The 24,827-nt window shown below is 38.5% G+C and overlaps 1 protein-coding gene across 6 annotated transcripts in view; it reads left to right on the top strand.

Moving 5' to 3' along the window:
* LOC110262205 (uncharacterized) overlaps window positions 1-24,827 on the top strand; it is a 343,233-nt gene that overhangs the window by 202,808 nt on the left and 115,598 nt on the right. Inside the window, exon 4 of one of the 6 annotated variants that reach the window (XR_014819151.1) lies at window positions 24,101-24,164. The exons of 4 other annotated variants lie outside the window; for them this stretch is intronic. The gene's annotated coding sequence lies outside the window, so the exon portion shown is untranslated. Of the gene's footprint in view, window positions 1-24,100; window positions 24,410-24,827 lie in introns of all 6 variants that reach the window. One more of the 6 variants, XR_014819160.1, reaches the window with a different exon arrangement.

Here is a 24,827-nt window from a genome sequence, read left to right as displayed (position 1 = left end):
ACTATTGGTTTGTTAACTATACATCTTACTTTGCTTTTTATTATTACTATTGGTTACTGAAGACTAGGGAATAACAAACTTTTTCTATAAAGAATCAGACATTAAATATTTTAAGTATCTGTTGCAGTACTCATCTTTGTTACCATAGTTGAAAAGCATCCATGGAAGTCATGTAAAGGAATGGATATGGCTGTGTTTCAATCAAATTTGAACTACATAAATAGGTGGCAGGCCAATTGACCCACAGGCTATAATTTGCCAACCCCTGTTGTAAGTTTTGCAGTATATATTCATAACTTATCATAGTGTAAGTTCAAATAATACTATTACTTTATAGTGTAACAACTTTACAAAATTATATTTTCACTTCATGCCTACCAAATATAGTATTATTCTTATCATATGTTTTAAATTTAATGTTATCTTTCCCATGATACATTGTTTTTATTTTGCTTCAAACTTTAAGTCATGTTCCAAAGAGATTAAAGGAGAAATGCCTTTTAAAAATTTATGCACATATTTCCATTTCTTGCCTTCTTTGTACTATTGTATAAATCCATATTTCCATTTTGTAACCTTTTACTTCTGCTTGTAGAATTTCTTTTAACATTTCTTAAAGTGCAGATCTGCAAATTGTTAATTCCACTTTCATTAGATTAAAAAAGTATTTTTCCTAGATAGTTGAAAGACTGTTATTCTCTTGGTAGACAATGGTTTTCACCACTTCAGAGATATTGTTCCATTGTCTTTGAGCTTTCATTGTTTATGTTGAGAAGTCTGTTAACATTCTTTATCCCCCTTGGGACATAGGTCTTTTTTCCTATGACTACTTTGAGTTTCTTTCTTTCTGTCTTTCTTTCTTTTTCTTGTTCTTGTTCTTCTTCTCCTTCTTCTCCTTCTCCTCCTCCTTCTTCTCCTTCTCCTCTTCTCCTCCTTCTCCTTCTTCCTTAGAAATTTGATTATGATATGTCTTTAATTTCTTTATGTACTTGTGCTTGGGATTCATACCTGTAAGTTTAAAGTTTTTAACTAATTTTTTTAATGGCAATTAATTCTTCAAACTTTTTTTGTGCTCTACTCCCTCATCTTTATTCTTTTTGTAGACATTAAGTTACATATGTTACATCATTTGCTAATGCACTATAGGTCACAGGATAGGTCACTTAATTTTTCTCTTTTCATTTTGAATAGTTTCTAGTCCTTTGTCTTCAGGTTCACTTATCTTTAATTCTTTGGTGTGTACCGTGATACTAATCCCACTGAGTATATTTTTTACACATAGATAATGTAAATTATTTTCTTTAGAGGACCCTTTCTTTAGGGTCTTCAAAAATAATTCTGTGTATCTCCTTATAATTTATTGTTTTCTTTTATATCCCTGAAAACAGTTACAAAAATTATTATAGCTGATTTGTGGCCCTTCTTTAATAATACTATAATCCATATTACTTGGGGGGTTGTTTATATTGATCGGCTTTTCTTCTGATTATGAATAATATTTCCCTACTTCTTTCCATTCCTTTGGATGATAAGCATTTTGAATTTCATGTTGTTGGGTGCTGAATTTTATTTTATTTCTTTAAAGAGTGTTGGATTTGTTCTGGTGTATAGTTTAGTTACTTGTGAATCAGTTTGATCCCTTTAAGGCATGTTTTCATGAATTTATATGGCAGGTCTAAGCTAGCTTTCATTTGGAAATAATGTTTGCCCACAACTCATGCATGACACTTATGACAATTCTATCCATGCCTGAATTTTTTTAGGAGGTCTCTCCAGTCTAGCTGGTAGAATCACACAGTATATCATTTAGAGCCTTGATGAGCTCTGAGAATTGTTTGGCCTGTTGTTTATACTGATTCCCAATCCTTAGGTAGTTTCACCTGTGGATGTATAGGTAATTACTCAACCATAGACTTAACAGGACTCCTCTCCAACTCTCCTCAATTTTATAATAGCACTAGGCTCCGTGTCAGTTTAATATCCCTGCTCTTAAGCCTGGGGACTGCCCCAGGCAGTAAGCAGTGTTATCATGGAACTTGCCTCATTTATTTCTCTTCTCTTAGGAACCATCATCCTGTGCCACCTGCTATCTAATGTATGGAATATGCTATCTAATGTGTCTGGTTTCTAACTGTATACACTGAGAGCAATTCCTAGAGCAATTAATCCTGTAAGGGAAGAACCTGATGCCCTAGCTTATTTCTGTTGCTATTTTTGCATGATTATTTATTATAGGTTAGTGTAGCTTTTTCATCTTTGAGTCTCATATAGTATCCTTCCTCTATTTTTGTTAAAAATACTCTCTTTTGTTAAACAATTATGGCAGTATGTACAGATGCATTTTAATTCCTTTATTATGTAAAATTTTAAAAACTGGAAACATTATATCAGTTCCTCAATATTTTACCTATTTATTTTGCTGGGCCATAAAATTGAAAAATATTTTGCTTCACTATCTTAAATCACAATTATTTCGATACAGGGACTGATGAAAGGAGTAAAACAAAGGAAATTGGTGATATCTACATGTTTGGTCAGATGGGCATCATAGGGTCTTAGTTCTACCCCTCTAGTTATATAAAAGTGATATTAGAGTAGTTAATATAAACAGGCCTCTGTCAACAATGATGTTGTAGACAGGCTTTTGTGTCAGCTCAGATTCCACAAGAAGTAGATACCAAGATAGAGCTAAGAGATTTGGTGGTGGTAAAAGCATGAATGGTAAGGGGAGTGTCAACAGAATCAGGCAAGGGAAGCCTTCATACTGTTCTGACCCCTGTGAGTGAAGATGGCGAGGAAAGGACTAAAGTGTAGGAAGAGGCCCTGGTTGTGCTTGAGCTCCAAGAGAGTCTCAGCCAGCCCAGTGGGGAGCTCCAGTGCCAAGGCTGCTTAGAGAAGAGTCCTACATTGGGCAGAAAGGGCCAGGTCATGTTATTTCTGCCATACTCTGTTATTGGTCATGGTTTTCTAAGAAGAGGGTGGCTTCCACCCAAATGCTATAGCTTATCTTGAAGGTGTAGCTGCTGGTAGCTATCATGTAAGTGCACTCAGAGAGATGGTGGGGTTTTATGGTTTTGTTTTTTTGTCTTTTTGCTACCTCCTTGGGCCGCTCCCGCGGCACATGGAGGTTCCCAGGCTAGGGGTCGAATCGGAGCTGTTGCCACTGGCCCACGCCAGAGCCACAGCAACGCAGGATCCGAGCCGCGTCTGCAACCTACACCACAGCTCACGGCAACGCCGGATCGTCAACCCACTGAGCAAGGGCAGGGACCGAACCCACAACCTCATGGTTCCTAGTCGGATTCGTTAACCACTGTGCCACGACGGGAACTCCTGTTTTTTTTTTTTGTCTTTGTTTTTTTATAGTCACACCTATAGCATATGGAGGTTCCCAGGCTAGGGGTCTAATCAGAGTTGTAGCTGCTGGCCTACGCCAGAGCCACAGCAATGCAGGATCCAAGCTGCATCTGCCACCTACACCACAGCTCATGGGAATGCCAGATCCTTAACCCACGGAGCAAGGCCAGGGATCCAACCTGCAACCTCATGGTTCCTAGTTGGATTTGTTTCTGCTACGCCACAGCAGAAACTCTAAGATAGGCTTGTTTTTGAAGGAAGATTAAAGCAAAGCTCTTCTCCATGACTGTCACCTTATTCTAATGCACTAAGGCGCTAATTCTTGGTGGTCCTGAGAAGGAACTGGCCCAGATGGTAGAAATGCATCTGTCTTTGTCTGTTTGGGATGCTATAATAAAATACTGTAGATTGGGGTTTTTAAACAGACATTTATTGTTCACAGTTCTGGAGGCTGGATGTCCAAGATCAGGGTGCCAGCATAATTGAGTGGGGACCCTCTCCTGGGTCATGCACTTCTCACAGTATTCTCACATGGCAGAAGGGATTAGGATGCTCTGGAGGATCTCTTTTATAAATGCACTCATCACATTCATGAGGGCTCAACCTTCATGATCTAATGACCTCCTAAAGGCCCCACCCCTAGTACCATCACCACTAGGGATTAGGATTTCAACATATACATTTTAGGGGGACACAAAAGAATAATGATGTCACCTCCTATTTCTCAGATATGTCCAAGTCTTCTAGAATAAGCACAGTTCTGGTACTGGAACCATTGCTGCTTCTGTTTCCCCAGCCGATGTTTTGAATTTGAGTTTTTCAATGTCCTAATTTCCTTACCCATGAAATGGAAATTATAACAATATGCCTTCCTGGGCCAAACATAAATTGAAATAACATATTTAGGGGGAGGAGGGGAAAGGGGCATGTGGAGATAAAAGGAGGATATAATCTGCATCTTTTTTAAGCCAAGATATTATATATAAAACCTATGTCTTCATCAATTAGCATGGTTTCCCCTTCCCATAACATTTCAGTTTCTAAATGGAAATTGAGATTTCAGTTTTTTTCCAAAGTAAAAAAGTAGAGAACTACCTCTTTTTAAGTTATTAGAAGCATCCATGAAGTCTTTTACTTTTTAAAAAAATTTATTTGTAAGCACCATAAGTTAGTTCTTGTATTACATTCTGACAGAATTACTTGGGCTACTTGTGGCCACATTGTTGCAGCATCACTGAACTTCCTATTTGCTGTTGCTTCTCAATTTAAAATATATATCATAAATCAGTAGCTTCTTTGGCCTTTATAGCTTGTTTCCTTTTGAATAAGAAACAGTTTCATCATATTTTCTTGAAAGGTCATGGTTCATTGTTTGTTCAGACCCAATGTTCTAAATTTAAAATTCATAGCATAGAGTTCTCTAAAAAGGGGAAAGACGTAATACACTAAAATGCTGACTCATAATAAAGCATGACTCTGATTAAATCTAAAAACAATCCAAATTATGATCTTGTTTAAAATGAACCTTTACCACAGAGAGTGAAGTTATTGAGAAAGCAAAAATACAAGCTGCATGTCACTGCCATCAACAGTGGTTTGAACTGGCAGCAGGGTGACTTGGACTAAAACTCAACTCCAACCTAAAACCTAATCAAAACTATTTTAGATTCCTCTACAGTGGTTTGAAGAATGCCTCCCCACTTCCCTGATTTATAATCTTCCAGTCTCACTAGGAGTTGTGGTTTAAGAGAATGGTAAAAATGTCATGCTATGTACATGAGGAGGAATGACTAAAACAGCGGAAGCACATCGAGGAAAGAGAGTGTGTCAAGGACAAACATTTCTAGGGAAATAATACTATATGCTGCTGATCTGTGGGGGCAGAACCACTAGGAAGGAAGATGGATGTTCAGATGTTACCTATTTTCATTGCATGCCTGCTTGCCTCTTGCTTATCCAAAGGCTTCTCTTTCTTAAGGAAATAAACTGAGAATAAGCCTGGGAAGGTGGCTGCACCCCAACCTGCTTCTTCCATCAACACTGTCCCTGGGAAAGCAGGCAAGAGAGCATTTCATTGTGTGAGAGTCAGAAGCAGTGTCAAACTGGCAAAGGCTCCAGGGTATCTAGTACTGTTTAAGAGCTGGGGCAATTTAAAAAAAAAAAAAAAAGAACTGGGGCAATTCAAAGAAGGCTTAGCCTTTGCCCTCAAATAGCTTATCTTCCAACATGAAGATAAGAAAAACCCATTTGAAACAAGAGTGAACAAAATAAGGTTACATATAATTTACTGCCAAATCACTGCTCCATCAGTCACATTTCATTTCATTCAATTCTCACATCTTCCCTTACTTAAATACCTCTCTAGAGGTTGAAATTCTCTTCATTCCTCTTACTGCTTAAGTGGTTGCTACTTGAGAAGAAAGGTTCATGTCTCTCACTTGCCTTTACCTTTAGGCACTGGACTAGATATAGATATAGAATAAAGTGATTAAGATTAATGAAAGAAGTTAACAGGGATGAGATGGTAAAAAAAAAAATGCAGCTGAAAAATAATCTTGATCTTAGAACTCTAGGATTTAGCATAGAGGAGGCTCTCAATACATATGTTGTGAATGAATGAGTAATTTGAAGAGTTAAAGTCTTCCAGAAGAAATGAACATCCGCAGAGAGACATGAGAATGACATTTTAATGGAAGTGAGAGAGATTAGCCAAACTAGAGCTGAAGTAAGGTAGCATGAAATAACAGGAAGTAATAATCACCAGGATACACAAATTATGGGTCTGGAAAACCCAGAAAAGCAGTTTAGGTTTGATGTCCTAGAAATGGGAACTCTTTGAAGGTTTGGGACCAATGAAGTGTGGAACAAGTGTGTCTGAGGAAGATGAATAGCCTTGGCATGTAGGATGAATTGGGAAGAAGAGGAGGCTTTGCCTAGTCCAGCTCTGAGTCCATGCCAGCTATCCAGGTGTGAAGTGATGGCTGAGGGCAGGGGAGGTGATGGAAAGGAAGGGATATGGATAAGAGGCATTTCAAAGGAAGACTCAGCAGGATTTAATAAACACTTTTCAGTAGATCAAAATCGCCGGGTTTACTGAGTCTGCAACAGAAGAGATAAGAACAGACTACAGACTAACACTGTAGAAGGAGCCAAAGATAGAAGGCCTAAGAAATAGAAAACAGGTCTGGGAGTCAGAAACCCATGACCTTGCCCAATGTACTTGTTAATTTATTCCTTAAAATCAGGAGGCAGCCTCATCACTACAGACACTTGTTAGCCTCTTGCATGCTGCCTTAAGGTTTAAGATGCAAAGAGGAAAGATACCCTAGTCTTTGTCATCAGCAGCCTTTTGGGAACTTTCCAGAATTGCTTCCTTACAAGGCAGGATTCTTCTTGCCAAACTCTCCCTACCTGGTCATGCCTACTCTGAGGCTCAGAATACCCTAAGACAAGCACCCATTTTCTTGAAGACTTGGGTCCATGAACAACATTAGCAGGTGACAACAGATCTCAGTTTCTTATTTCAGCGTTTAAAATAGTCAGTGATGTGCAGAAAGAGTTAACTCACCCAATTGTAGAAATACACCCAGGGCATATACAAAAGCAAGTGCCATAGAATTAAATTAAAACAGAAAGTGGAATAACAAACGTATCATCCAATGTGTATTTTCTTTAAATTTTTCTCTTTGTGAGAAATTCTCTTAAGTGGAGATGTTTTATTTGCTGTGGATTCTGCCATCTGAGGGTCCCATTAATGCTCCCGGTATACCTATATCTGTCCAGGAGGAAAGAAGGACTTCTGTGATGAGACAAGTTGTGAGTTAGCCATATGTAGAATGGAAATGGTGAATTAGAACCATGCACATGATACAGCTTTATCCATTACAAAAACATAAATGGTACCAGATGTGATAGAGGTGTCAGCTAATGCTACAGTGGTAATCATATATTTTGGTACACACAAATGTATGTAGATTCTATTTATGTAGTCTAGAAATGTAAAAGGAACATTGCATTTAGTTTAGGGACACGTTAGCGTATGAGAAAATCTGAAGACTTGCACCTGGAAAGGAGAGGAAGGATGAGTTATAGGAAAATAAGTGGGTTTTACAAAGGGTCTTCAATGATGTTTGTAATGAGTCACTTCTTTAGCTGGGTGGTGTGCACATGTTTGTCCATTACGTAACTCCTTACACTTTTCTGTGGCTTCGAAATATTTAACAATATACTTTCTTTAAGCCCTCAGCTCTTTCCTGAGAAGAAGTATGGCAGCTCACACTTCACAGCCCAGAAGTAGATGCACTTTCCTCCCACCCTCAGTGTAGCAGAGCCCTGCATCCATGGTGGGGAGACACAAAAAGAAAATGGGGGGAGGCCTGCATAAAGGGTTCAGTTATTAGAGGAACAAATAATCGTTCATTCAACCCTCACTTGCAAGCTTTGAAATGTCTGTATATTTTTACTTTGTTGCACAAGAGTTCATTTCCAAGAGGAGAGGAGGGCATCGTGTCTTGGCATTCCTCAGCAGAGGAAAGGGCTTCCTCCTCTTACAGTGCTTAGGAAGGCAAATATGTTAGAATCACCCAAAATATGCCAAGGCCAGCACCTTGCTGGCCCACAGAAAGGGGATTAGTAAAGAACCATTAACCTGACAATGAAAACACATCAATTTAGGGTTTCCTTTCATCCTAAACCCAGTTTATAAACACAGCCTTATCACAGGGAGAATGTTTACCTTCATGTGTTGTTAAAAAAAAAAAAAAAAAAAAAGGCAACAGTAGCTAATGAAATTAAATATGATGTTAGAAAATCTATTTTCTCCTTCCAGCAAAAATGACACAGAAGACAGTTAAGCCAGAATGTGGTTTAGATTAAGCAACTTCTGCTCCAATTAATTTAGAAGTTTTATTCATAAGCTTAAGAAAGCCAGAGGTTTGGACCTAAGCATCTCTTACTTTTCCAATTACTTACACCAAATTTCTAAAGCAAGTCAAGAGATAGAGAGTTTTGTGGCTTTGCAGTGCCAGGAGTTAAGGCACATTCTAGTAATTTATGGTCATTTATCTGAGAAATGGTTGATGACAAAGGAAACTTAATTACAGCTTTTCTCTCCTCCCCTTTCCAACCACCCAAGAGGTCCTCGAGCTTCCCTGTTTGTTTTTATTTATATGTAAACTTCCAGAGGCTAATTTGACTGAAGACCTTAACTAACCTTGACTTTTCTAAAAGCTTTCCTTAAGGGTTAATAATATGTTTCTACCCCATCATCATTTTTCACTTGAGGATCACATTTGTTCTGCATAATTACTAATGAAATGATGAAACAAGTGGAAAAGCGGTGCAGGCTGTCACTCCCGAAGGGCCAACGTGCAGATTTAAAATGTGTCTCAGCTCTCCAGCATTGAAGCATGTAAATCTGTACAGCATGTGTCATAGGAAATCTCTGACAATATAAGGATCACAACTAAAGAGTTTTGAAAGCAAAATGTACCTTACCACCTATTCTTTTCCCTGGTGTGTGGATGGAGGATGGGGGCAAGTCAGTAATGGAATTCTGTATGTAGTATTTTCTTTACCAAAATGTGGGGCAGATGGCGCTGCGGAATTGATGCAATCCTAAGAAACAAGACTATTCGAAGTTATGGAATGTTTGGGATATGTGGTTTCCATGGATACCTGAGGCTAGAAGTGGGGAGACCTAAAAGTGCATGTTAGGACTTGTGTGGAGAAAGATAATTTATTTTCTGTGACTGACAACTTTTCATCTCCAATGTCTTCTTCAGAATGGATGGCTTAGCCAATGCTATTCAGGTATATGTAGTCTGACATAATGATTTGCAGCCAAATCTGAGTATTACTATCTCAGCCACTTGCAAATTGCCAAATCTGGTTTATGGAGTCACCCATGGCTTCTACCCCTTCCTTTTTCCTGTCTTTCTACTTCAGGTAATCTAGTTTTCTGGCTTTCACATTATCTTGGCACTAAGAAGGAACATCTAGCCCTGAGTGGTCCCTGGTCTGGGTTTCTCATCTCACCTAGAGTCCAAGCATGAGCTTCTCTTCTTGCCATGCCCATTGTGGTGTGACTTCTGCCTGGCTTTTGGTGTGTCCAGCTAGAATCCATAGACTTCTCTATCACCTCTGACACCTCCTGTGGTGCTCTCACCTCCTATCATGACCCAGGCCCTGTCTGACGCACTAGTTTGCTTGTCCTCCTGTTTGCCTGCCTTCCTTCTGGGCCTGAGAATTCTCTGCTGCTTTCTTGATACCACTATACAGTGTGTAGGCTTCTGGGAGGCTGCCCAGGCCTACCTCTAGGGTATCTCCCTGAGAACCTACTACTCTACTTTTCCAGTCCCATGGCTTAGATGTCTCTGTGTGATTTGTGGACTTATAAAGAAAACCTAGCATGGGTCCTGTTATTTTCAGATTTCTTCCAAACCTATATGGGAACTATCTTTCTGCCCCCAGTCCAGGGTGTTGATCTATGAAAGGAGGAAGAGAATTAGGCAATAGTTTAAGGATAATAGTTGAGTTTGGAGAAAGACTATCCAGAACAGAAGATAATGAAGAAGGTTTTATTCACTCATTTATTTATCCATTCATTTATAAATATTGACTTGCTAAATACTGTGCTGATTATATAAGAGTAAGCAAGACACGGTCCATGCTTTTAAGGAATTCTCAATCTAGTAAAGAGGAAGCATGTAAGTATTTTCAGGGCACACTAGGGACATGTAAAATGTAAATGGATATCTGCTCAGAATGGCAGAATTGCATGGAGATTCAGAAAAGTTTTCTTAGAAAAGCCGATACTTCCATTAAATCTTGGCAGATAATTAGACTGTCATCAACAGCAGAATAGAGCTTTTTTAGCAATGGAAACAATGGGAGGAAAAATATAGGGGCATGAAATTGCATTAAAGAGCTGCAGATACAGGATGATTTGGCGTAGTTGGAGCAAGGAAGGTGAGATAGGGAATAGGAAGAAGAAAGGAGATGGTCAGGAGAGAGATCATGAAATCAAGAATGGGAAAACTGTTGAGTCTTTGGATCAAGGTAGAGGTGACCATATTTACCTTATAGAAAGATCATTCTTGCCATAGTAAATGGTGTGGACTGAAGTCAGTCAAGATTAGAGTTAGGGAGGCCAGAGAGGAAATGCTGAGAGTGAATTAAGGGGGCAACAGTGAGGAAAAAGGGGAGAATGGCTGTGAGAAATGCTTAGTAGGTAGAATTGAGAAGATTGATAATTTACAAGTGTTGGTAATAGGAGAGAGGAAGAATTTGGTAATGACTGAAAGTTTGATGGATGTCTAATGGTATAATTTGCTGAGATGAAAGAGTATAATATAGGGAATTTATCAGACAGGTTATTCAGTTCACTTTTGAACATACTAAGTTTAGAGAGTTTTTGAGAGATCCAGATGGACTATTTAACGATAACTGAACAAGTCAGGGATTACATGTCAAGGTCTGGGCTAATTATATAAATTCGGAGATCATAAGCGTGCAGATTGCATTAATAACCATGCCTGTCTTTGCATGCTTAACTAGGACCTTATTTTACACCAATAATTTGGTTGGCCATAGGATTATAAATGGAAATTATTTTCTTTTATGGGTTTGAAGTATTGATTCAGACTTGTTGATGAGGTGTCCACTTCCCATTTTAGTCTATTTCTTTTGATTTTTTTCTCTGTAGTATAGGTCGCAGACGCGGCTTGGATCTGGCGTTGCTCTGACTGTGGTATAGGCAAGCGGCTGCAGCTCTGATTTGACCCCTAGCCTGGAAACTTCCATATGCCACAGGTGCATCCCTGAAAAGCAAAAAAAAAAAAAAAAAAATTGAGGTTCTACCCTTCCCCAAGTTTTCCAGTGTACTCAGACAGATATGTATAGCCTATGACATCCCCCAGGGATAGAGGAACTTCAACCCATCCCTAACCATCTATTTCCTTAAAGCAGCTGAGGTTAGGGTAGAAGATGATGGAGGAATCAGGGGAAATAAAAAGTGGCACCAGTAAGCAAGGATTTATATTCATTTTGTGTTTGAAATGAACTGTTGATGTGTTTTGTTTCTGCATAGACGTGGCCCTAAAATACAATCAAGAAAAAAATCACCCTAAAGGAGATTTTTTAAGCTATGTACCTTGTCCTCATTTCTTGCTAAGAGAGGTAGCCTAATGTGGGGCTCTATCTTATTTATGGAATCTATCCAGAGGGCAGACATTAGAAGGAATCAATTTGGAGATTAATCACAAGAAAGTTGAGGGAGATTTATAGATCAGTTTTTTAGAATGGCCCTAGAGTCTGCGAATATTTGTTCTATGTGAATGATCAGTAAAAGTTGCTACTGTAAAGGAAGCTGTTTAATAACTAGTAGGACAAAATGACCCATCCAGTGGATTTATTTTAGCCCTTTTACTCACTCACCCTAATATGAGCAATGGGATCATACATAAAATGCCCATGGTGATAGAAATGCCAGCAATGCTTGGTTTTGACAATACAGACTTTTATCACCATGTGTAAATATGCTCCTGCTGAATACCCCACTTGCCAGCAGCAGCAAAAATCAGTCCTGTGCTTCTACAGAATTCCATAATCTGAGATGGTCCAAATATGTACCCAAAGCAAGTTAATTACATCTAATCTTTTCTACTTGGGGAAAATAGCAATTTGTCCTCACTTGAGTAGTCACTGAATTTCTGTTTGCTTTCTCTGGTCCCTTTATGAAAGGACCACAGTTCCAAAATCCACTGAATGCTCTATCCTCTGTCACTTTCACCTGTGCAACACAGCTTCTGACCAAGGAACTTACTTGACAGTGAAAGTTTTAAAGCAGAGCATCTAAACAGTAGCATTATTGACATTTTGGACAAGATAACTTTCTTGCAGAAGACTCTCCTGTGCATAAGAGAATGGTATCATCTCTGTTCTCTATTCACTAGATGCCAATCAGTAAGTCTCCCCCACCCTACAAGTCATGACAATAAAAATGTCTCCAGACATTACCAAATGTTCCCTACAGGGCAAATCACATCACTTGAGAATGAATGATTTAAGACAGTATGCTATAAACCTCATGCAAAGAAGAGTTGACTTTATAGAACAGTTGGATGGTCTGTTTTAGAGTCAGTTATAGCATCAGCTGGGAGACAATACACAACCTTGTTGAGTTAGAGTGGTATTTTTTAGGATGTGATTTATTCTCTGAATTTATAGCCGGTAAAAATGATGATTCTCCCATAGAATACATTGGTGTGGGACCAAGGTATGAAAGATATCTGTCATTTCTCATTATTGTCTGTCATCTCTCAGCCTACAACAATGAACTCTGCTATGTTAGAAATCTTGATACCAAAGGAAGGAGTTATTCCACAAAGACAGAAAACAATTGTTTCATTGGATTAGAAACTGATGTTGTATATATACACAATGGAATACTACTCAGCCATAAAAAAGAATGACATAATGCCATTTGCAGCAACATGGATGGAGCTAGAGAATCTCATCCTGAGTGAAATGAGCCAGAAAGACAAAGACAAATACCATATGATATCACTTATAACTGGAATCTAATATCCAGCACAAATGAACATCTCCTCAGAAAAGAAAATCATGGACTTGGAGAAGAGACTTGTGGCTGCCTGATGGGAAGGGGAGGGAGTGGAAGGGATTGGGAGCTTGGGCTTATCAGACACAACTTAGAATAGATTTACAAGGAGATCCTGCTGAGTAGCATTGAGAACTTTGTCTAGATACTCATGTTGCAACAGAAGAAAGGGTGGGGGAAAAATGTAATTGTAATGTATACATGTAAGGATAACTTGACCCCCTTGCTGTACAGTGGGAAAATTAAAAAAAAAAAAAAAGAAAGAAACTGAGATTACCACTGGGTTATTCATGCTCATTTTTTTTTTAAGGGAAAAACATTCTAAAGAAAAGGTAAAGTCTGAGTCTTAATCAAGGTAGTTAAGCCTGCATAGTGAAGATTGTTGCCACATAATGGTGGCAAGAAAATGTAGAAATGAAGCATCTGGATTATCTCTTAGTATTATCATGCCCAGGAAAGTTAATGAGAGAATTTCACATCTAGTTATGAAGCTATCTTATAGAATATTAATCCCCTCACTGACCATTAGCAAAGGTTGAACATTTTTAAAGAGAGCTACCGCAGTAGCTAAAATATGGAGGGTGGGGGTGGGGGTGGGGGAAGAAAACCCATTGAGTAAGTCAAGATATTCTCTGCTATTTTTCTCTTGATGCATTTGCTGAAGTATAAGCAATGGGCTGGGGAGGTTGAAAAACTGGGTAAAAGATAGTTGTTAAGAGTCAGAGAAGCTGAGTAGAGCTTCACTTGTCTCATAGGGATGGGAAGTCAAATATTGGAGATCAAGGCTACTGTGGCAGCCAGATTATGAGGCTCAAAGACTTAGAGGAGAGGAAAACCCATTAAAGTGAGCCAGGCATTCAATCACTTTTTTCCTGGAGGCATTCTCAGGTAGCACAGGCCTAGAAATGGAGATTACAGGCAGTAAATCAGAAGCTAAGGAGCTAAGACAGTTATCCATAGATATCAGTAGTTTCATAAAACTAAGGAGATTGAAATTGGAGTTCAGCACCCACCCCCCCCCCACCCCCCGCCCTGGCACTGCCACCAAATAGAGGTCTCTGATAAACACCAAAACCTTTGGGATCTCCCAGAAAACTACACCCTAAAATAAGAACACACTAGAAATACATTAAACCTTCTAATGACTAAAGCCCAGCCTTGAATCAGATAAGTCTCTGATTGGATTAAATAATTTGCTCCTATTGTAACTGCCTGCCAAAAACCCTTTTTGAAAAAGGATAACATCATACAGCCCTTCTCTAACACATTTTATGCAATATTCAGCATTCAATAAAGAATTATCAACAAACAATTCAAAAATTTATATGGAACCACAAAAGACCAAGAATTGTCAAAGCAATCCTGAGGAACAAAAACTAAGCAGGAGGCATAACTCTCCCAGACTTCAGGCAATATACAAAGCCACAGTCATCAAGACAGTGTGGTTCTGGTACCAAAACAGACAGACAGACCAATGGGACAGAATAGAGAATCCAGAAATAAACCCAGACACCTATGGTCACTTAATCTTCAACAAAGGAGGCAAGAACATCAAATGGGAGAAAGCTGGGAAACCTGGACAGCTGCATGCAAATCAGTGAAATTAGAACACATGCACAAAAATAAACTCAAAATGGCTGACAGACTTAAACATAAGACACCATCAAACTCCTGGAAGAGAACACAGGCAAAACATGCTCTGACATCAGCCTTACAAATGTTTTCTCAGGTCAGTCTCCCAAAGCAGCAGAAATAAAAACAAAAATAAACCAATGGGACCTCATCAAACTGACAAGCTTTTGCACAGCAAAGGAAATCAAAAAGAAAATAGACAACATACAGAATGGGAGAAAATAGTTTTCAAATGATGCACCTGACAAGGGCTTAATCTCTAAAATATACAAGCAACTTATACAACTCAACAGCAAAAAAGCCAACAACCCAACAGAAAAATGGGCAAAAGACCTGAATAGACATTTCTTCAAAGAAGATGTACAGATGGCCAGCAAGCAAATGAAAAGATGCTCAACATCCCTGATTATTAGAGAAATGCAAATCAAAACTACCACGAGATACCACCTCACACCAATCAGAATGGCCATCATTAATAAGTCCACAAATAACAAATGCTGGAGGGGTTGTGGAGAAAAGGGAACCCTCTTGCACTGTTGGTGGGAATGTAAGCTGGTACAACCACTATGGAAAACAGTATGGAGATACCTTAGAAAACTATACATAGAACTACTATATGCCCCAGCAATCCCATTCTTGGGCATATATCTGGACAAAACTTTCCTTAAAAAAGACATATGCACCCACATGTTCATTGCAACACTATTCACAATAACCAGGACATGGAAACAACCCAAATGTCCATCAACAGACGACTGGATTATGAAGATGTGGTATATATAGACAATGGAATACTCCTCAGCCATAGAAAAGAACAAAATAATGCCATTTGCAGCAACATGGATGGAATTAGAGACTCTCATACTGAGTGAAGTCAGAAAGAGAAAGACAAATGCCATATGCTACCACTTATATCTGGAATCTAATATACAGTACAAATGAACCTTTCCACAGAAAAGAAAATCATGGACTTGCAGAACAGGCTTGTGGTTGCCAAGGGGGAGGGGGAGGGATTGGGATGGATTGGGAACTTGGGGTTCATAGATGCAAACTATTGCTTTTGGAATGGATTAGCAATGAGAGCCTGCTGTGTAGCACTGGGAACTATGTATAGTCACTTATGATGGAGCATGATAATGGGGGAAAAAAGAATGTGTACATGGGTCACCATGCTGTACAGTAGAAAAAAATTGTATTGGGGAAATAACAATTAAAAAAAAGAATAATGCTACTCACAGATATATATATATATATATATATATATATATATACACATATATATATATATATTTTTTTTTTTTGGTAGATGTCCCTAATCATGTGGGAGTTCCTCTGTTTCTATTGTAAATTTTGGGTTTTTTTCCCTACAAGCAATTATTGAATCTTGTCAAATGCTTGAAGTACATCATGTGCTTTTTTTTCTTTAGCTGCTAATATGGGGAATTACATTGACTGAGTTTCAAATATGGAGCCAGTCTTATGTCCCTGCAGTAAATTATAATTAGTAGTGATGTAAACTTATTTTTATATATTATGAATAATTTAAAGATTTTCATTTGTATAATCATGAAAAAAAATAGAATCAGGCAGAAAAACAATAGAAACAGATGCAGTGGAGATCCAGGTATTAAGGTCATGAGATAGAGACATTGAATAAACCATGATTAATACACTGTACAAAATTAAAGGCAAAATACAACTTTTATCAGAAAATGATCTATTAGAAGAATAAAATGAAATTAACATATATAACAAATTAAAAATGCAGTAGAATATAAAAGCAAATTAAATATAGGAAAAGGAAAAGCAGTTATTTGGTGAATAGATCAGTAAAAATTATCCATATTAACACAGAGAGTAGAAAGAATGGACAATATTGGATAGGGTGAAATGATCTAACAATTGTACACTTGGAGTCATGGGAGAAGAAAGAGCAAATGTAGCAGAAGAAATATTTAATTAGATAGAGGTAGGGAATTTTCTAAAATGGACAAAAGCTATAGATTCAAGAATGCCTCACAGTTCCCGTTGTGGCTCAGTGGTTATCGAATCCTACTAGGAACCATAAGGTTGCAGGTTCAATCCCTGGCCATGCTCAGTGGGTTAAGGATCCGGCCTTGCCGTGAGCTGTGGTGTAGGTCGCAGACACTGCTCGGATCCTGTGTTGCTGTGGCTCTGGCGTAGACTGGCGGTACAGCTCCGATTAGACCCCTAGCCTGGGAACCTCCACATGCGTTGGGTGCAGCCCTAGAAATGGCAAAAAGACAAAAAAAAAAAAAAAAAAAAAAAAAAAAAAGCCTCAAAATTCAATAAATAAATACAAAGAAAAAACACACCTAGGTAAATCACAGTAAAACTGCTAAACAAAACAAAATAAGACAAAAATACCAACAAAACCCAAATACAAGGAAATCTCCAAAGCAGTCAAAGGAGGAGTTCCTGCTGTGGTACAGTGGGTTAAGAATCCAGCTTTGCCACAGTTGACTCAAATTCAATCCCTTCAATCCCTTCAATATGCCAAATGTAGAAGAAGAGAAAAAAAAAAGCTGCACTACTTTCACAGAACCATAAGCAATAAAAAGGATAGAAATCAGAAGACCAAAGCCCTTAACAGACACCCCTCACCAAAGGAGAAATACGGCAAACAGCAATATGAAAAGATGCTCCACTTCATCTGACATTGAGGAAGTACAAATTAAAAAATAAAAATAACAATGAGATAATACTAAACACCTGTTAGAAGGGCCAAAATCCAGAACATTGACAACACCAAATGTTGGCAGGGTTGTGAAGTGATAGTAGATTTCATTCATTGCTAGTCAGAATGTAAAATGGTACAGCCATTTTGGAAGACAGCTTGCAGCAATTGTACTCTTTAGTATTTTCTCAGAGAGGCTGAAAACATATCCACACAACAAAAACTGCACACTGCTGTTTAAAGAAACTTTGTTCATAATTGCCAAAACTTGGAAGAAACAAAGTGACCTTCAGGAGCTGAATGGACAAACATGTGGTATATTCATACATGGATTATTTAGCACTACAAAGAAATGAGGTACCAAGCTATATAAAGGTATGGAGGAACCTTAAATGCGTACTACTAAATTTAAAAAGCCAATCTGAAAAGGCTGTATATGGTATAATCCAACCATATGACATCCCAGAAAAGGCAAATCTATGGAGAAAATAAAAAGGTCAATGATTGCTAGGGGTTAAGGGGAGGGGGAAGGAATAAACAAGTGAAGCACAGGAGTTTTAGGGCAGTGGAAATACTCTGGACTATACCATAAGGATGGATACATATCTTTATACATTGTCCAAACCTATAGAATGTACACCAAGAATGAATCCTTATGTAAACTGTGGACTTTGGGTGTTATGATGTGTCACTGCAGGTTCATCAATTGTTAACAAGTGTGGCTCTCTGGTAGGGACTGTTGATAATGGGGGGTATTAATGTGTGGGGGCAGGAGTATATGGGAAGTCTCTGTACCACTCCCTCAATTATTCTGAAAATCTAAAATTACTGTAAAAAAGTAAAGTCTTAAAAAATAAAATTAATTAGTTGGAATTAATATTTTTTAAAAATTGAAGGTGAAATAAAGGCAGTTTCAGAAAACAAAAACTGAGAATTCATCACCAGCAGACTTGCAGTTAAAAAAGTTAATTTTTAAGCAAAAGAAATTTAATAACAGAAAAGCTTGGAAATGTAAGAAAAAACAAAATCAAGGATCTAAGAATTATGTTGTCAAATCTAATTGAATGTTGACTCTTTGAAACCATAAAAAATAAACTAATAGCAGGAAAAATAAAATAGTAAAAATGCTTCATTAATCAAAACAATCCAAGAAGGCAGAAAAATGCAAGAATAAATAGAACAAATAGAAAACAAATAGTAAAATGATGGCTGTAAACCCAAATTTGTAATTATGTTAAATTTAAAACAACTCAATCCAACTAAAATATTAAGATTTTAAAACTGAATTAGAACAACAAAACCCAAGTACCTGCTACTTTAGAAAAAGACATATCTTAAATATAAGGGAATTGGACAGCTAGCCTGGGAACCTCCATATGACATGGGCGCAGCCCTAAAAAGGAAAAATAAATAAATAAATAAAAAGCAGTAATATATATATATAAGGGAAGAGAAACATTGAAAGAATGAGAAAATATGGAGACAGTGTTAACATTATTTAAAAGAAAGCTGCTGTTGCTATAAAATTTTGCAGAGTATAATTGGCCAAGAAACATGACTAAATATAAAAGACAAAGAGGGAAAATTCATATATAGAAAATGTCAATCCACAAGGAAGATACAATTCTAAATTTGTTTGTACCTCAGAGCATAGCTTTAAAATATATAAAGAAAAATATCCTAATATTAAAAAGAAAAAATAGATACATCCACAGTCTTAGTGGGGATACCTCAATGAGTAACTGAGAGAATAAAGAGGAAAAATTAGTAAAGATGTAATAGGTCTGAAAAATTTTGATATCTATATATCAAAATAATTGATATATCTATCTGGTCTGTCTAAAACACTACATCCTACAGATATAGAATACAAATTGTTTTTACAAAAACAGAACATTTACCAAAACTGGCCATTCTCAACCATGAAACAAAACTTAATATCTTTTTATTTATTTATTTTTGGCCATGCCTGTGGTATGTGGAAATTCTTGGGCCAGGGATTGAACCTGTACCACAGCAGTGACAAGGCATTTTCATTGACCTGATAGGAAACTCCAAGTTTTAATATATTATCAAAGATTGAAATGAACAAAATATATTATCTGGCCATATTGGAATTAAGTTAAAAATCAGTAACAGAAGAATAACTAGAAATACATAAATGGCTGGAAATTAAGCAGTGCACTTACAAATAATCTATGGTTGAAAGAATTCTTAGTGGAAATTAGAAAATATTTTGAATTAAATGATAATGAAAATACAGCATATCAACACTTGTGGTATCATAATTAAATGCAGTTTGTGATGCTCACATTGGCTCACCCTGTAGATCCTACATTAAAAAGATACAATAATGTTAGTATCCTGAAGTACACAATTTCCTAGAAAAAAAGTTATTAAAATAAACTCAAAAAGAGTTTAAAAACCTGAATAGCTCTATTCGCATTCACTAAAATGAATCTGTAATGTAAAACTTTCCAGAAAGACAACTCCAGGCCCAGATGTCATCCCTAGTGAATTCTTCTAACATTTAGGGAAGAAATAGCATTGGTTTCCAAAGATTAGAAAACTTAATGGAAGATTACAGTAACTCTGTCAAGGTCTCAGAACTTTCAGGTACAAAGGTACGCTTTTACCAACTGAAAAAACAACTGCCTGAAAGCAGAGAATATGAAATAGGAAAATCATAAATACTAGCTATAGTTTTTTAACCAACTGCAGATATATGCTCTATAACATCTATTTGTATATTTCCATATATATAATTTCTATTTTAAATATAATTTCCCCAGAGTTCCCACTGTGGCTCAGTAGGTTAAGAACCTGACATAGTGTCCGTGAGGATGCGGGTTCCATCCCTGTCCTCACTCAGTGGGTTTAGGATCTGATGTTGCTGCACGCTTTAGTGTAGGTCACAGATGTGGCTCAGCTGTGCCATAGGCCTGCAGCTGCAGCTCCAATTCAATCCTTAGCCAGGGAACTTCTATATGGTGGGTTTGGCCATTAAAAAAGAATTATTTTCCCCTTCCTCTTTTTTCCCATTTTAGTTTATATAGAATGTGATAGTTAACCTGGTAATATACAGGTTATAGGATACACAAGCAGGATCATAATAGAACAGGAAGAAGGACATGATCTAGAAATTTTAGCAGATGCTGAACGTAGGCGCTGAGAAGCCATGGTGAAGGATAGGTCGGTAGCAGGTAGACACTGGCCCAAGCACTGGCTTTCTTACTGTAGGGCTTAGATTTCTCGCAATCCTGTGAAATACCTATAGGGCTTATAAATTAACCTCTCTCAAGGACTCGGGGGGCAGCTAGAGGCTAGGAAGTCCAATGTGGTGATCTATACTAAGATGATCATCACGAGTGTAATGAAGGGCCTTCAAAAAATAAGAGTTGCAGGTGGTATATGTAGTCATGAAAGAATGAGGCACAGAGAGAGCTCCCTGAGACCACTGAGGATCACACCCAGAGGCAACATATCTGAGTAATTCCTTCTGAACAAAGCATAGCTCAGTGCTATTCCTGGATCTAGGCCTACTAAATATGTTGGGGTTTGATAGTGATCAAGATTACACATCAACAGATAGTTGAATGGACAAATGGATTAACCTCATACTTGAAGTATGAGCCCAAGAATGTGTTTGAAAACAGCTGCTATGAGAAGTACTGGAACAGAGTCATGATAACCGACCAGCACAATCTGGCCTCCAGGACAGAGTCAGCCATTTGATGAACTTAATAAAAGGGTTATGTTTGCTGATACCATTGCTCCAGCAAGCTCACGTCCCCCAGAGAGCAGACAGAGAAGCTAAAGAATGAGGTTCTACTTGAGCCCTCATTAAATCAAACGAGAAGTCCAAGCCCAAGAAAGACAGGCCAAATGTCGACTCAGAGCCTTGGGTGGTTCCCTCATGCTGCTCAGAGTTCCATTATTTTTTTGGCTGTGTTTTAAAAGTAGTACTCTGGTCACCTGTCATAAGCAGGAGATTTTCATCTTAACAAAAGATGATTTTCATGTACTTGGAAAATTCCCATCTTGTGACAAAATATTATGAAATAACAATAGATAGCACATTTTCTTTCTTCCTAGGAAGCTAAAGGACTTTGACATACACCTTTTTTAATCTTAAAACAACCCTTTGGAACTATGGAAAGAGGAGATGGAATATATTTTGCATGTGGCGTACCCAAATCTTGCACAAACTGTTAGTAACAAAAATGGTCAAGAAGAGAAGGCAGTGCCTCTAGCTCCCAGCCCAGTGGCCTTTCTCACCTTAGCTCTTCTTTGGTGACTTTCTGGACCTGGTTCCACGTATAGGAAATTCTCTTCACAATGCAGACTTCTACTCCATCAATAAAGATTTCCTGACATTGCTACATGCAGTTTACTATCTAGGTGTCAGGAGGGTATGGTGAACATTGTACTTGATAGGCAACATCCATTCCATCCCCCCTTCATGGATGGTATCAAGGCAGTTTGTGGAATTGCAGGGAGGTCACAGGGTAGATATGCCTCGTCTGAAGAGCTTTCCTACCCTGCATGACAGTGACTGGTCGAGAAATGGGCATGTGACCAAACAGATTTTCTGGAGGCTTCTGAGGAAGTCCTTTCTCACTCTTAAGAGAGAGCAGCAGGAAAGCAGACACTCCCCTGCTGATTGCTACTGGCAGCCATCCCACAGCCCCAAGAGGAACTGCCTTAGGATTAAACTGACACTGTGGACAGCAGTGTGGAAGATGAAAAGACGCTAAGTCCTTGATGACATCATTGAACTTCTGGATCTACTAAAGCTGAAGCCCACCCTTCTGATTTTCCTCCCATATGTGAACTGAAGAATAATGTTATTGTATAAGCTATTTTTGGTTGGCTTTCCGATTGCCTATAGCTGAAAATATTCTAATGCAAAAGAACTCAGAAAGAACTAAGCTCACATGCAAAAGGAACCCACTTCTCCATTCCAGAGCCTCTTTTCCAGTCTTCATTCCATCCACCCAGGACCTCCCATTCACAACCCCAACAGCTCAGGATGCAGACTTTTTAGTGTCAACCCCATGCTCTCCTCAGCAGCCTTCTCCTTAAACTATTCAACAGTCAGGTTCCAAACCACTGAATTTCCAAGCTTATGAAGGGATCCATGCTCATGTATACAATCCTCTACGTGAGGTTGGCCTGGGCACTTCCAGGGCCAGAGGTGTGTTGGAAATAGGTGACCTGTTAAGGGCTTTTTAAATTCTGGTCCTGGCTGTATCCTGCTTGCTGCACTTCAAGTCTTCCTCCAGGTATTTTGTCTTCACGGGGAAGGGGAAGGAAGGCACTGTCTTGCTGTGGTCACTTTCTAGTCCTATATAGTGATCTTCACTCACCTTGAGCTTTCCAGGCTGCAGTGTACACACACCTACTCTCAAAGCTGCCCTGTAACCAGGTGTCCCTGACTTAATGGTCTCCCACAACCAACCTGAAAGAGACAGCAGGTGTCCAGAGCCGAGTTTCCAGAGGGAGACTCCTCACCCTGCAACACAGAATCTGGGGTGGCCCAAATGCGTGCTGAGCCAGGATGTGACTGTTATACTGTGTTCTGCAGGACAGAGGGTCTGGAACTGGGAGCCAGTGGAAGTTAGAGAAGAACAAACTTTTGGTGATTTTGAGAACCCCATTCAGGAATTGGCTCTGGGGGCTGGAATCCTAGTTGGCTTCATTGTGGGGGTAAAGGAGCATTGATTCTGAGGTGAAATGGATTGAATTAACTTGTGGGATGTCCCAGATTTGCTAGCTTTGTTGCCTTTGACAAGATCTGTGTCTAGGCTTTCTATAGGATGGAGCCAGTGATCGCTGCCTCTTGGGTTTTTGTTTTTTTTAATTAAATGATTACAAAGCACCTGACACACACCTTCTTTTGTGACTTCTTTGCAAATTCTTGGCCTTCTTTTCCTTGGTGTGAAATCTGAAAGCACTGAGGGGAGTGCTCACATGGGAGGAAGTAAGGCTTGATGCTAGGATGCTACCTGATTTGAGGGCATGTGTGGAAAGGGAAAACACACACAGGTGAGGAATCTAACAATTAGATTCAAGACCCAGCTCTGTAAACCCACTTACCCTCTCTGCAGGCAGCCTCATTCTCTACAGTGTCAAATGAAATAACTTCTATTGTCCCTCCTGGGTCTCAGGTTTTTAGGAGGAAAAAATGGACAATTCTGGGCATGGCTGGCAAGGTGGATGTGATTTCATTTGTACTCAACCCTCTGTTGGCCCCTTGGAGTATATCCTGCAGATTCTGGGCCCTCAGTTACTGGCCCCAAAACACCCTGAACTCTCTCCCACTCTTTTAGGATGGCAAATGGTAATGCCTTGACCACCTCTTTTAAATTGGCCAGTAACATGTTAAATCATGTACTTCATATACTTCCACAATTCTTTAAGGGCTGAATGCCTACCTAATTATTTCTTTTCTTTCATTCTGTCAGTTCTAAATTAGGGGTCTCTTTTTTAGGAATTTTTGCCGTGAAATTCTATGCCAGAATTTGGAGAAAATAGCAATAGCCCTTTCATTGTTCTCCCTGTAACATTCTCCCAATGTCTAACCTTCACTTTCCTCCACTGTATTCATCTAAATGCAAATGCCTTTCTAGTTTCAACTTGGTTCCATTGGTTTCTGGACAACCTTGTCCTGGTCTCCACACTCTTTCATTTTGAGAAGATATTTCTCTCACTGGTCACCCAGGTTGAGGTCTCATTTGTTTGGTCTTTCCTTTTCTAATAGACTCTAAAACAGGGCTCTCTCTTTCCAACAGAGCTGCATGCTTGGAAGTTGAGAGAGAATGTGGAACTCAGGCCATGTGTGCTGAGAAATCCCAGGTGATGTGTTCTGAAAATGCAGATTTCTGACCTCAGGCACTGTGCCAAAAAGAAGTTTTAATGTCCAAGTGTTTTATGCTTCAAAGATAGGCCCTTGTGGTTGTTGGTTTAAACCTGCATTCTACACAGGAAGCAATCTGATATCCCACTGACTGGAATCCATAAGGTAATTCAAAATTGCTTAGATTGAGGCCAACAACTTTGCAGAAGATTTGATACTCTCCAGAGATTATTGTCCCAAGTAGGTGAGTAAAGTAACAAGTTGCTCTAGCAGTCATGCATTTTAGCATATTTCACACATTACAGGCCAAATTTAAGAATTTAAGTATTAGGATAAACAAAGAATTTAAGTATTAGGATAATAAGGAATTAAGTACTAGGATTACTTTTATACTTTGTATTTTCCAGCATTCCATAGCTTTTCAAATTCAAAACGTTGAATATAGCCCTCTTATCATTTGTTAACTGCAAAGCAAATAGAAGTCTCCACCAGAAGAGGTACTCTCCTGTCTTGGACACATAATGTTATAGGACTGCAGATATTATGATCCCCTTCCTAGGAGATACTTCCATTCCACATGCTGAGAAAGTTGTCCAACCCAATTAAGATATTCTTGTCAAATATCATTTAATGCAGTAAGTATTTATTGAAAACCCTTATGT

Source organism: Sus scrofa, chromosome 1 (assembly GCF_054392235.1).
Source record: "Sus scrofa isolate SSC_HxYL_T2T_F1_AM1 chromosome 1, Sscrofa_HxYL_maternal_Yorkshire_Landrace_v2.0, whole genome shotgun sequence".
Taxonomy (NCBI): domain Eukaryota; kingdom Metazoa; phylum Chordata; class Mammalia; order Artiodactyla; family Suidae; genus Sus; species Sus scrofa.
The sequence above is the reverse complement of the archived record's forward strand: the minus strand, read 5'-3'. Positions and strand labels throughout refer to the sequence as shown.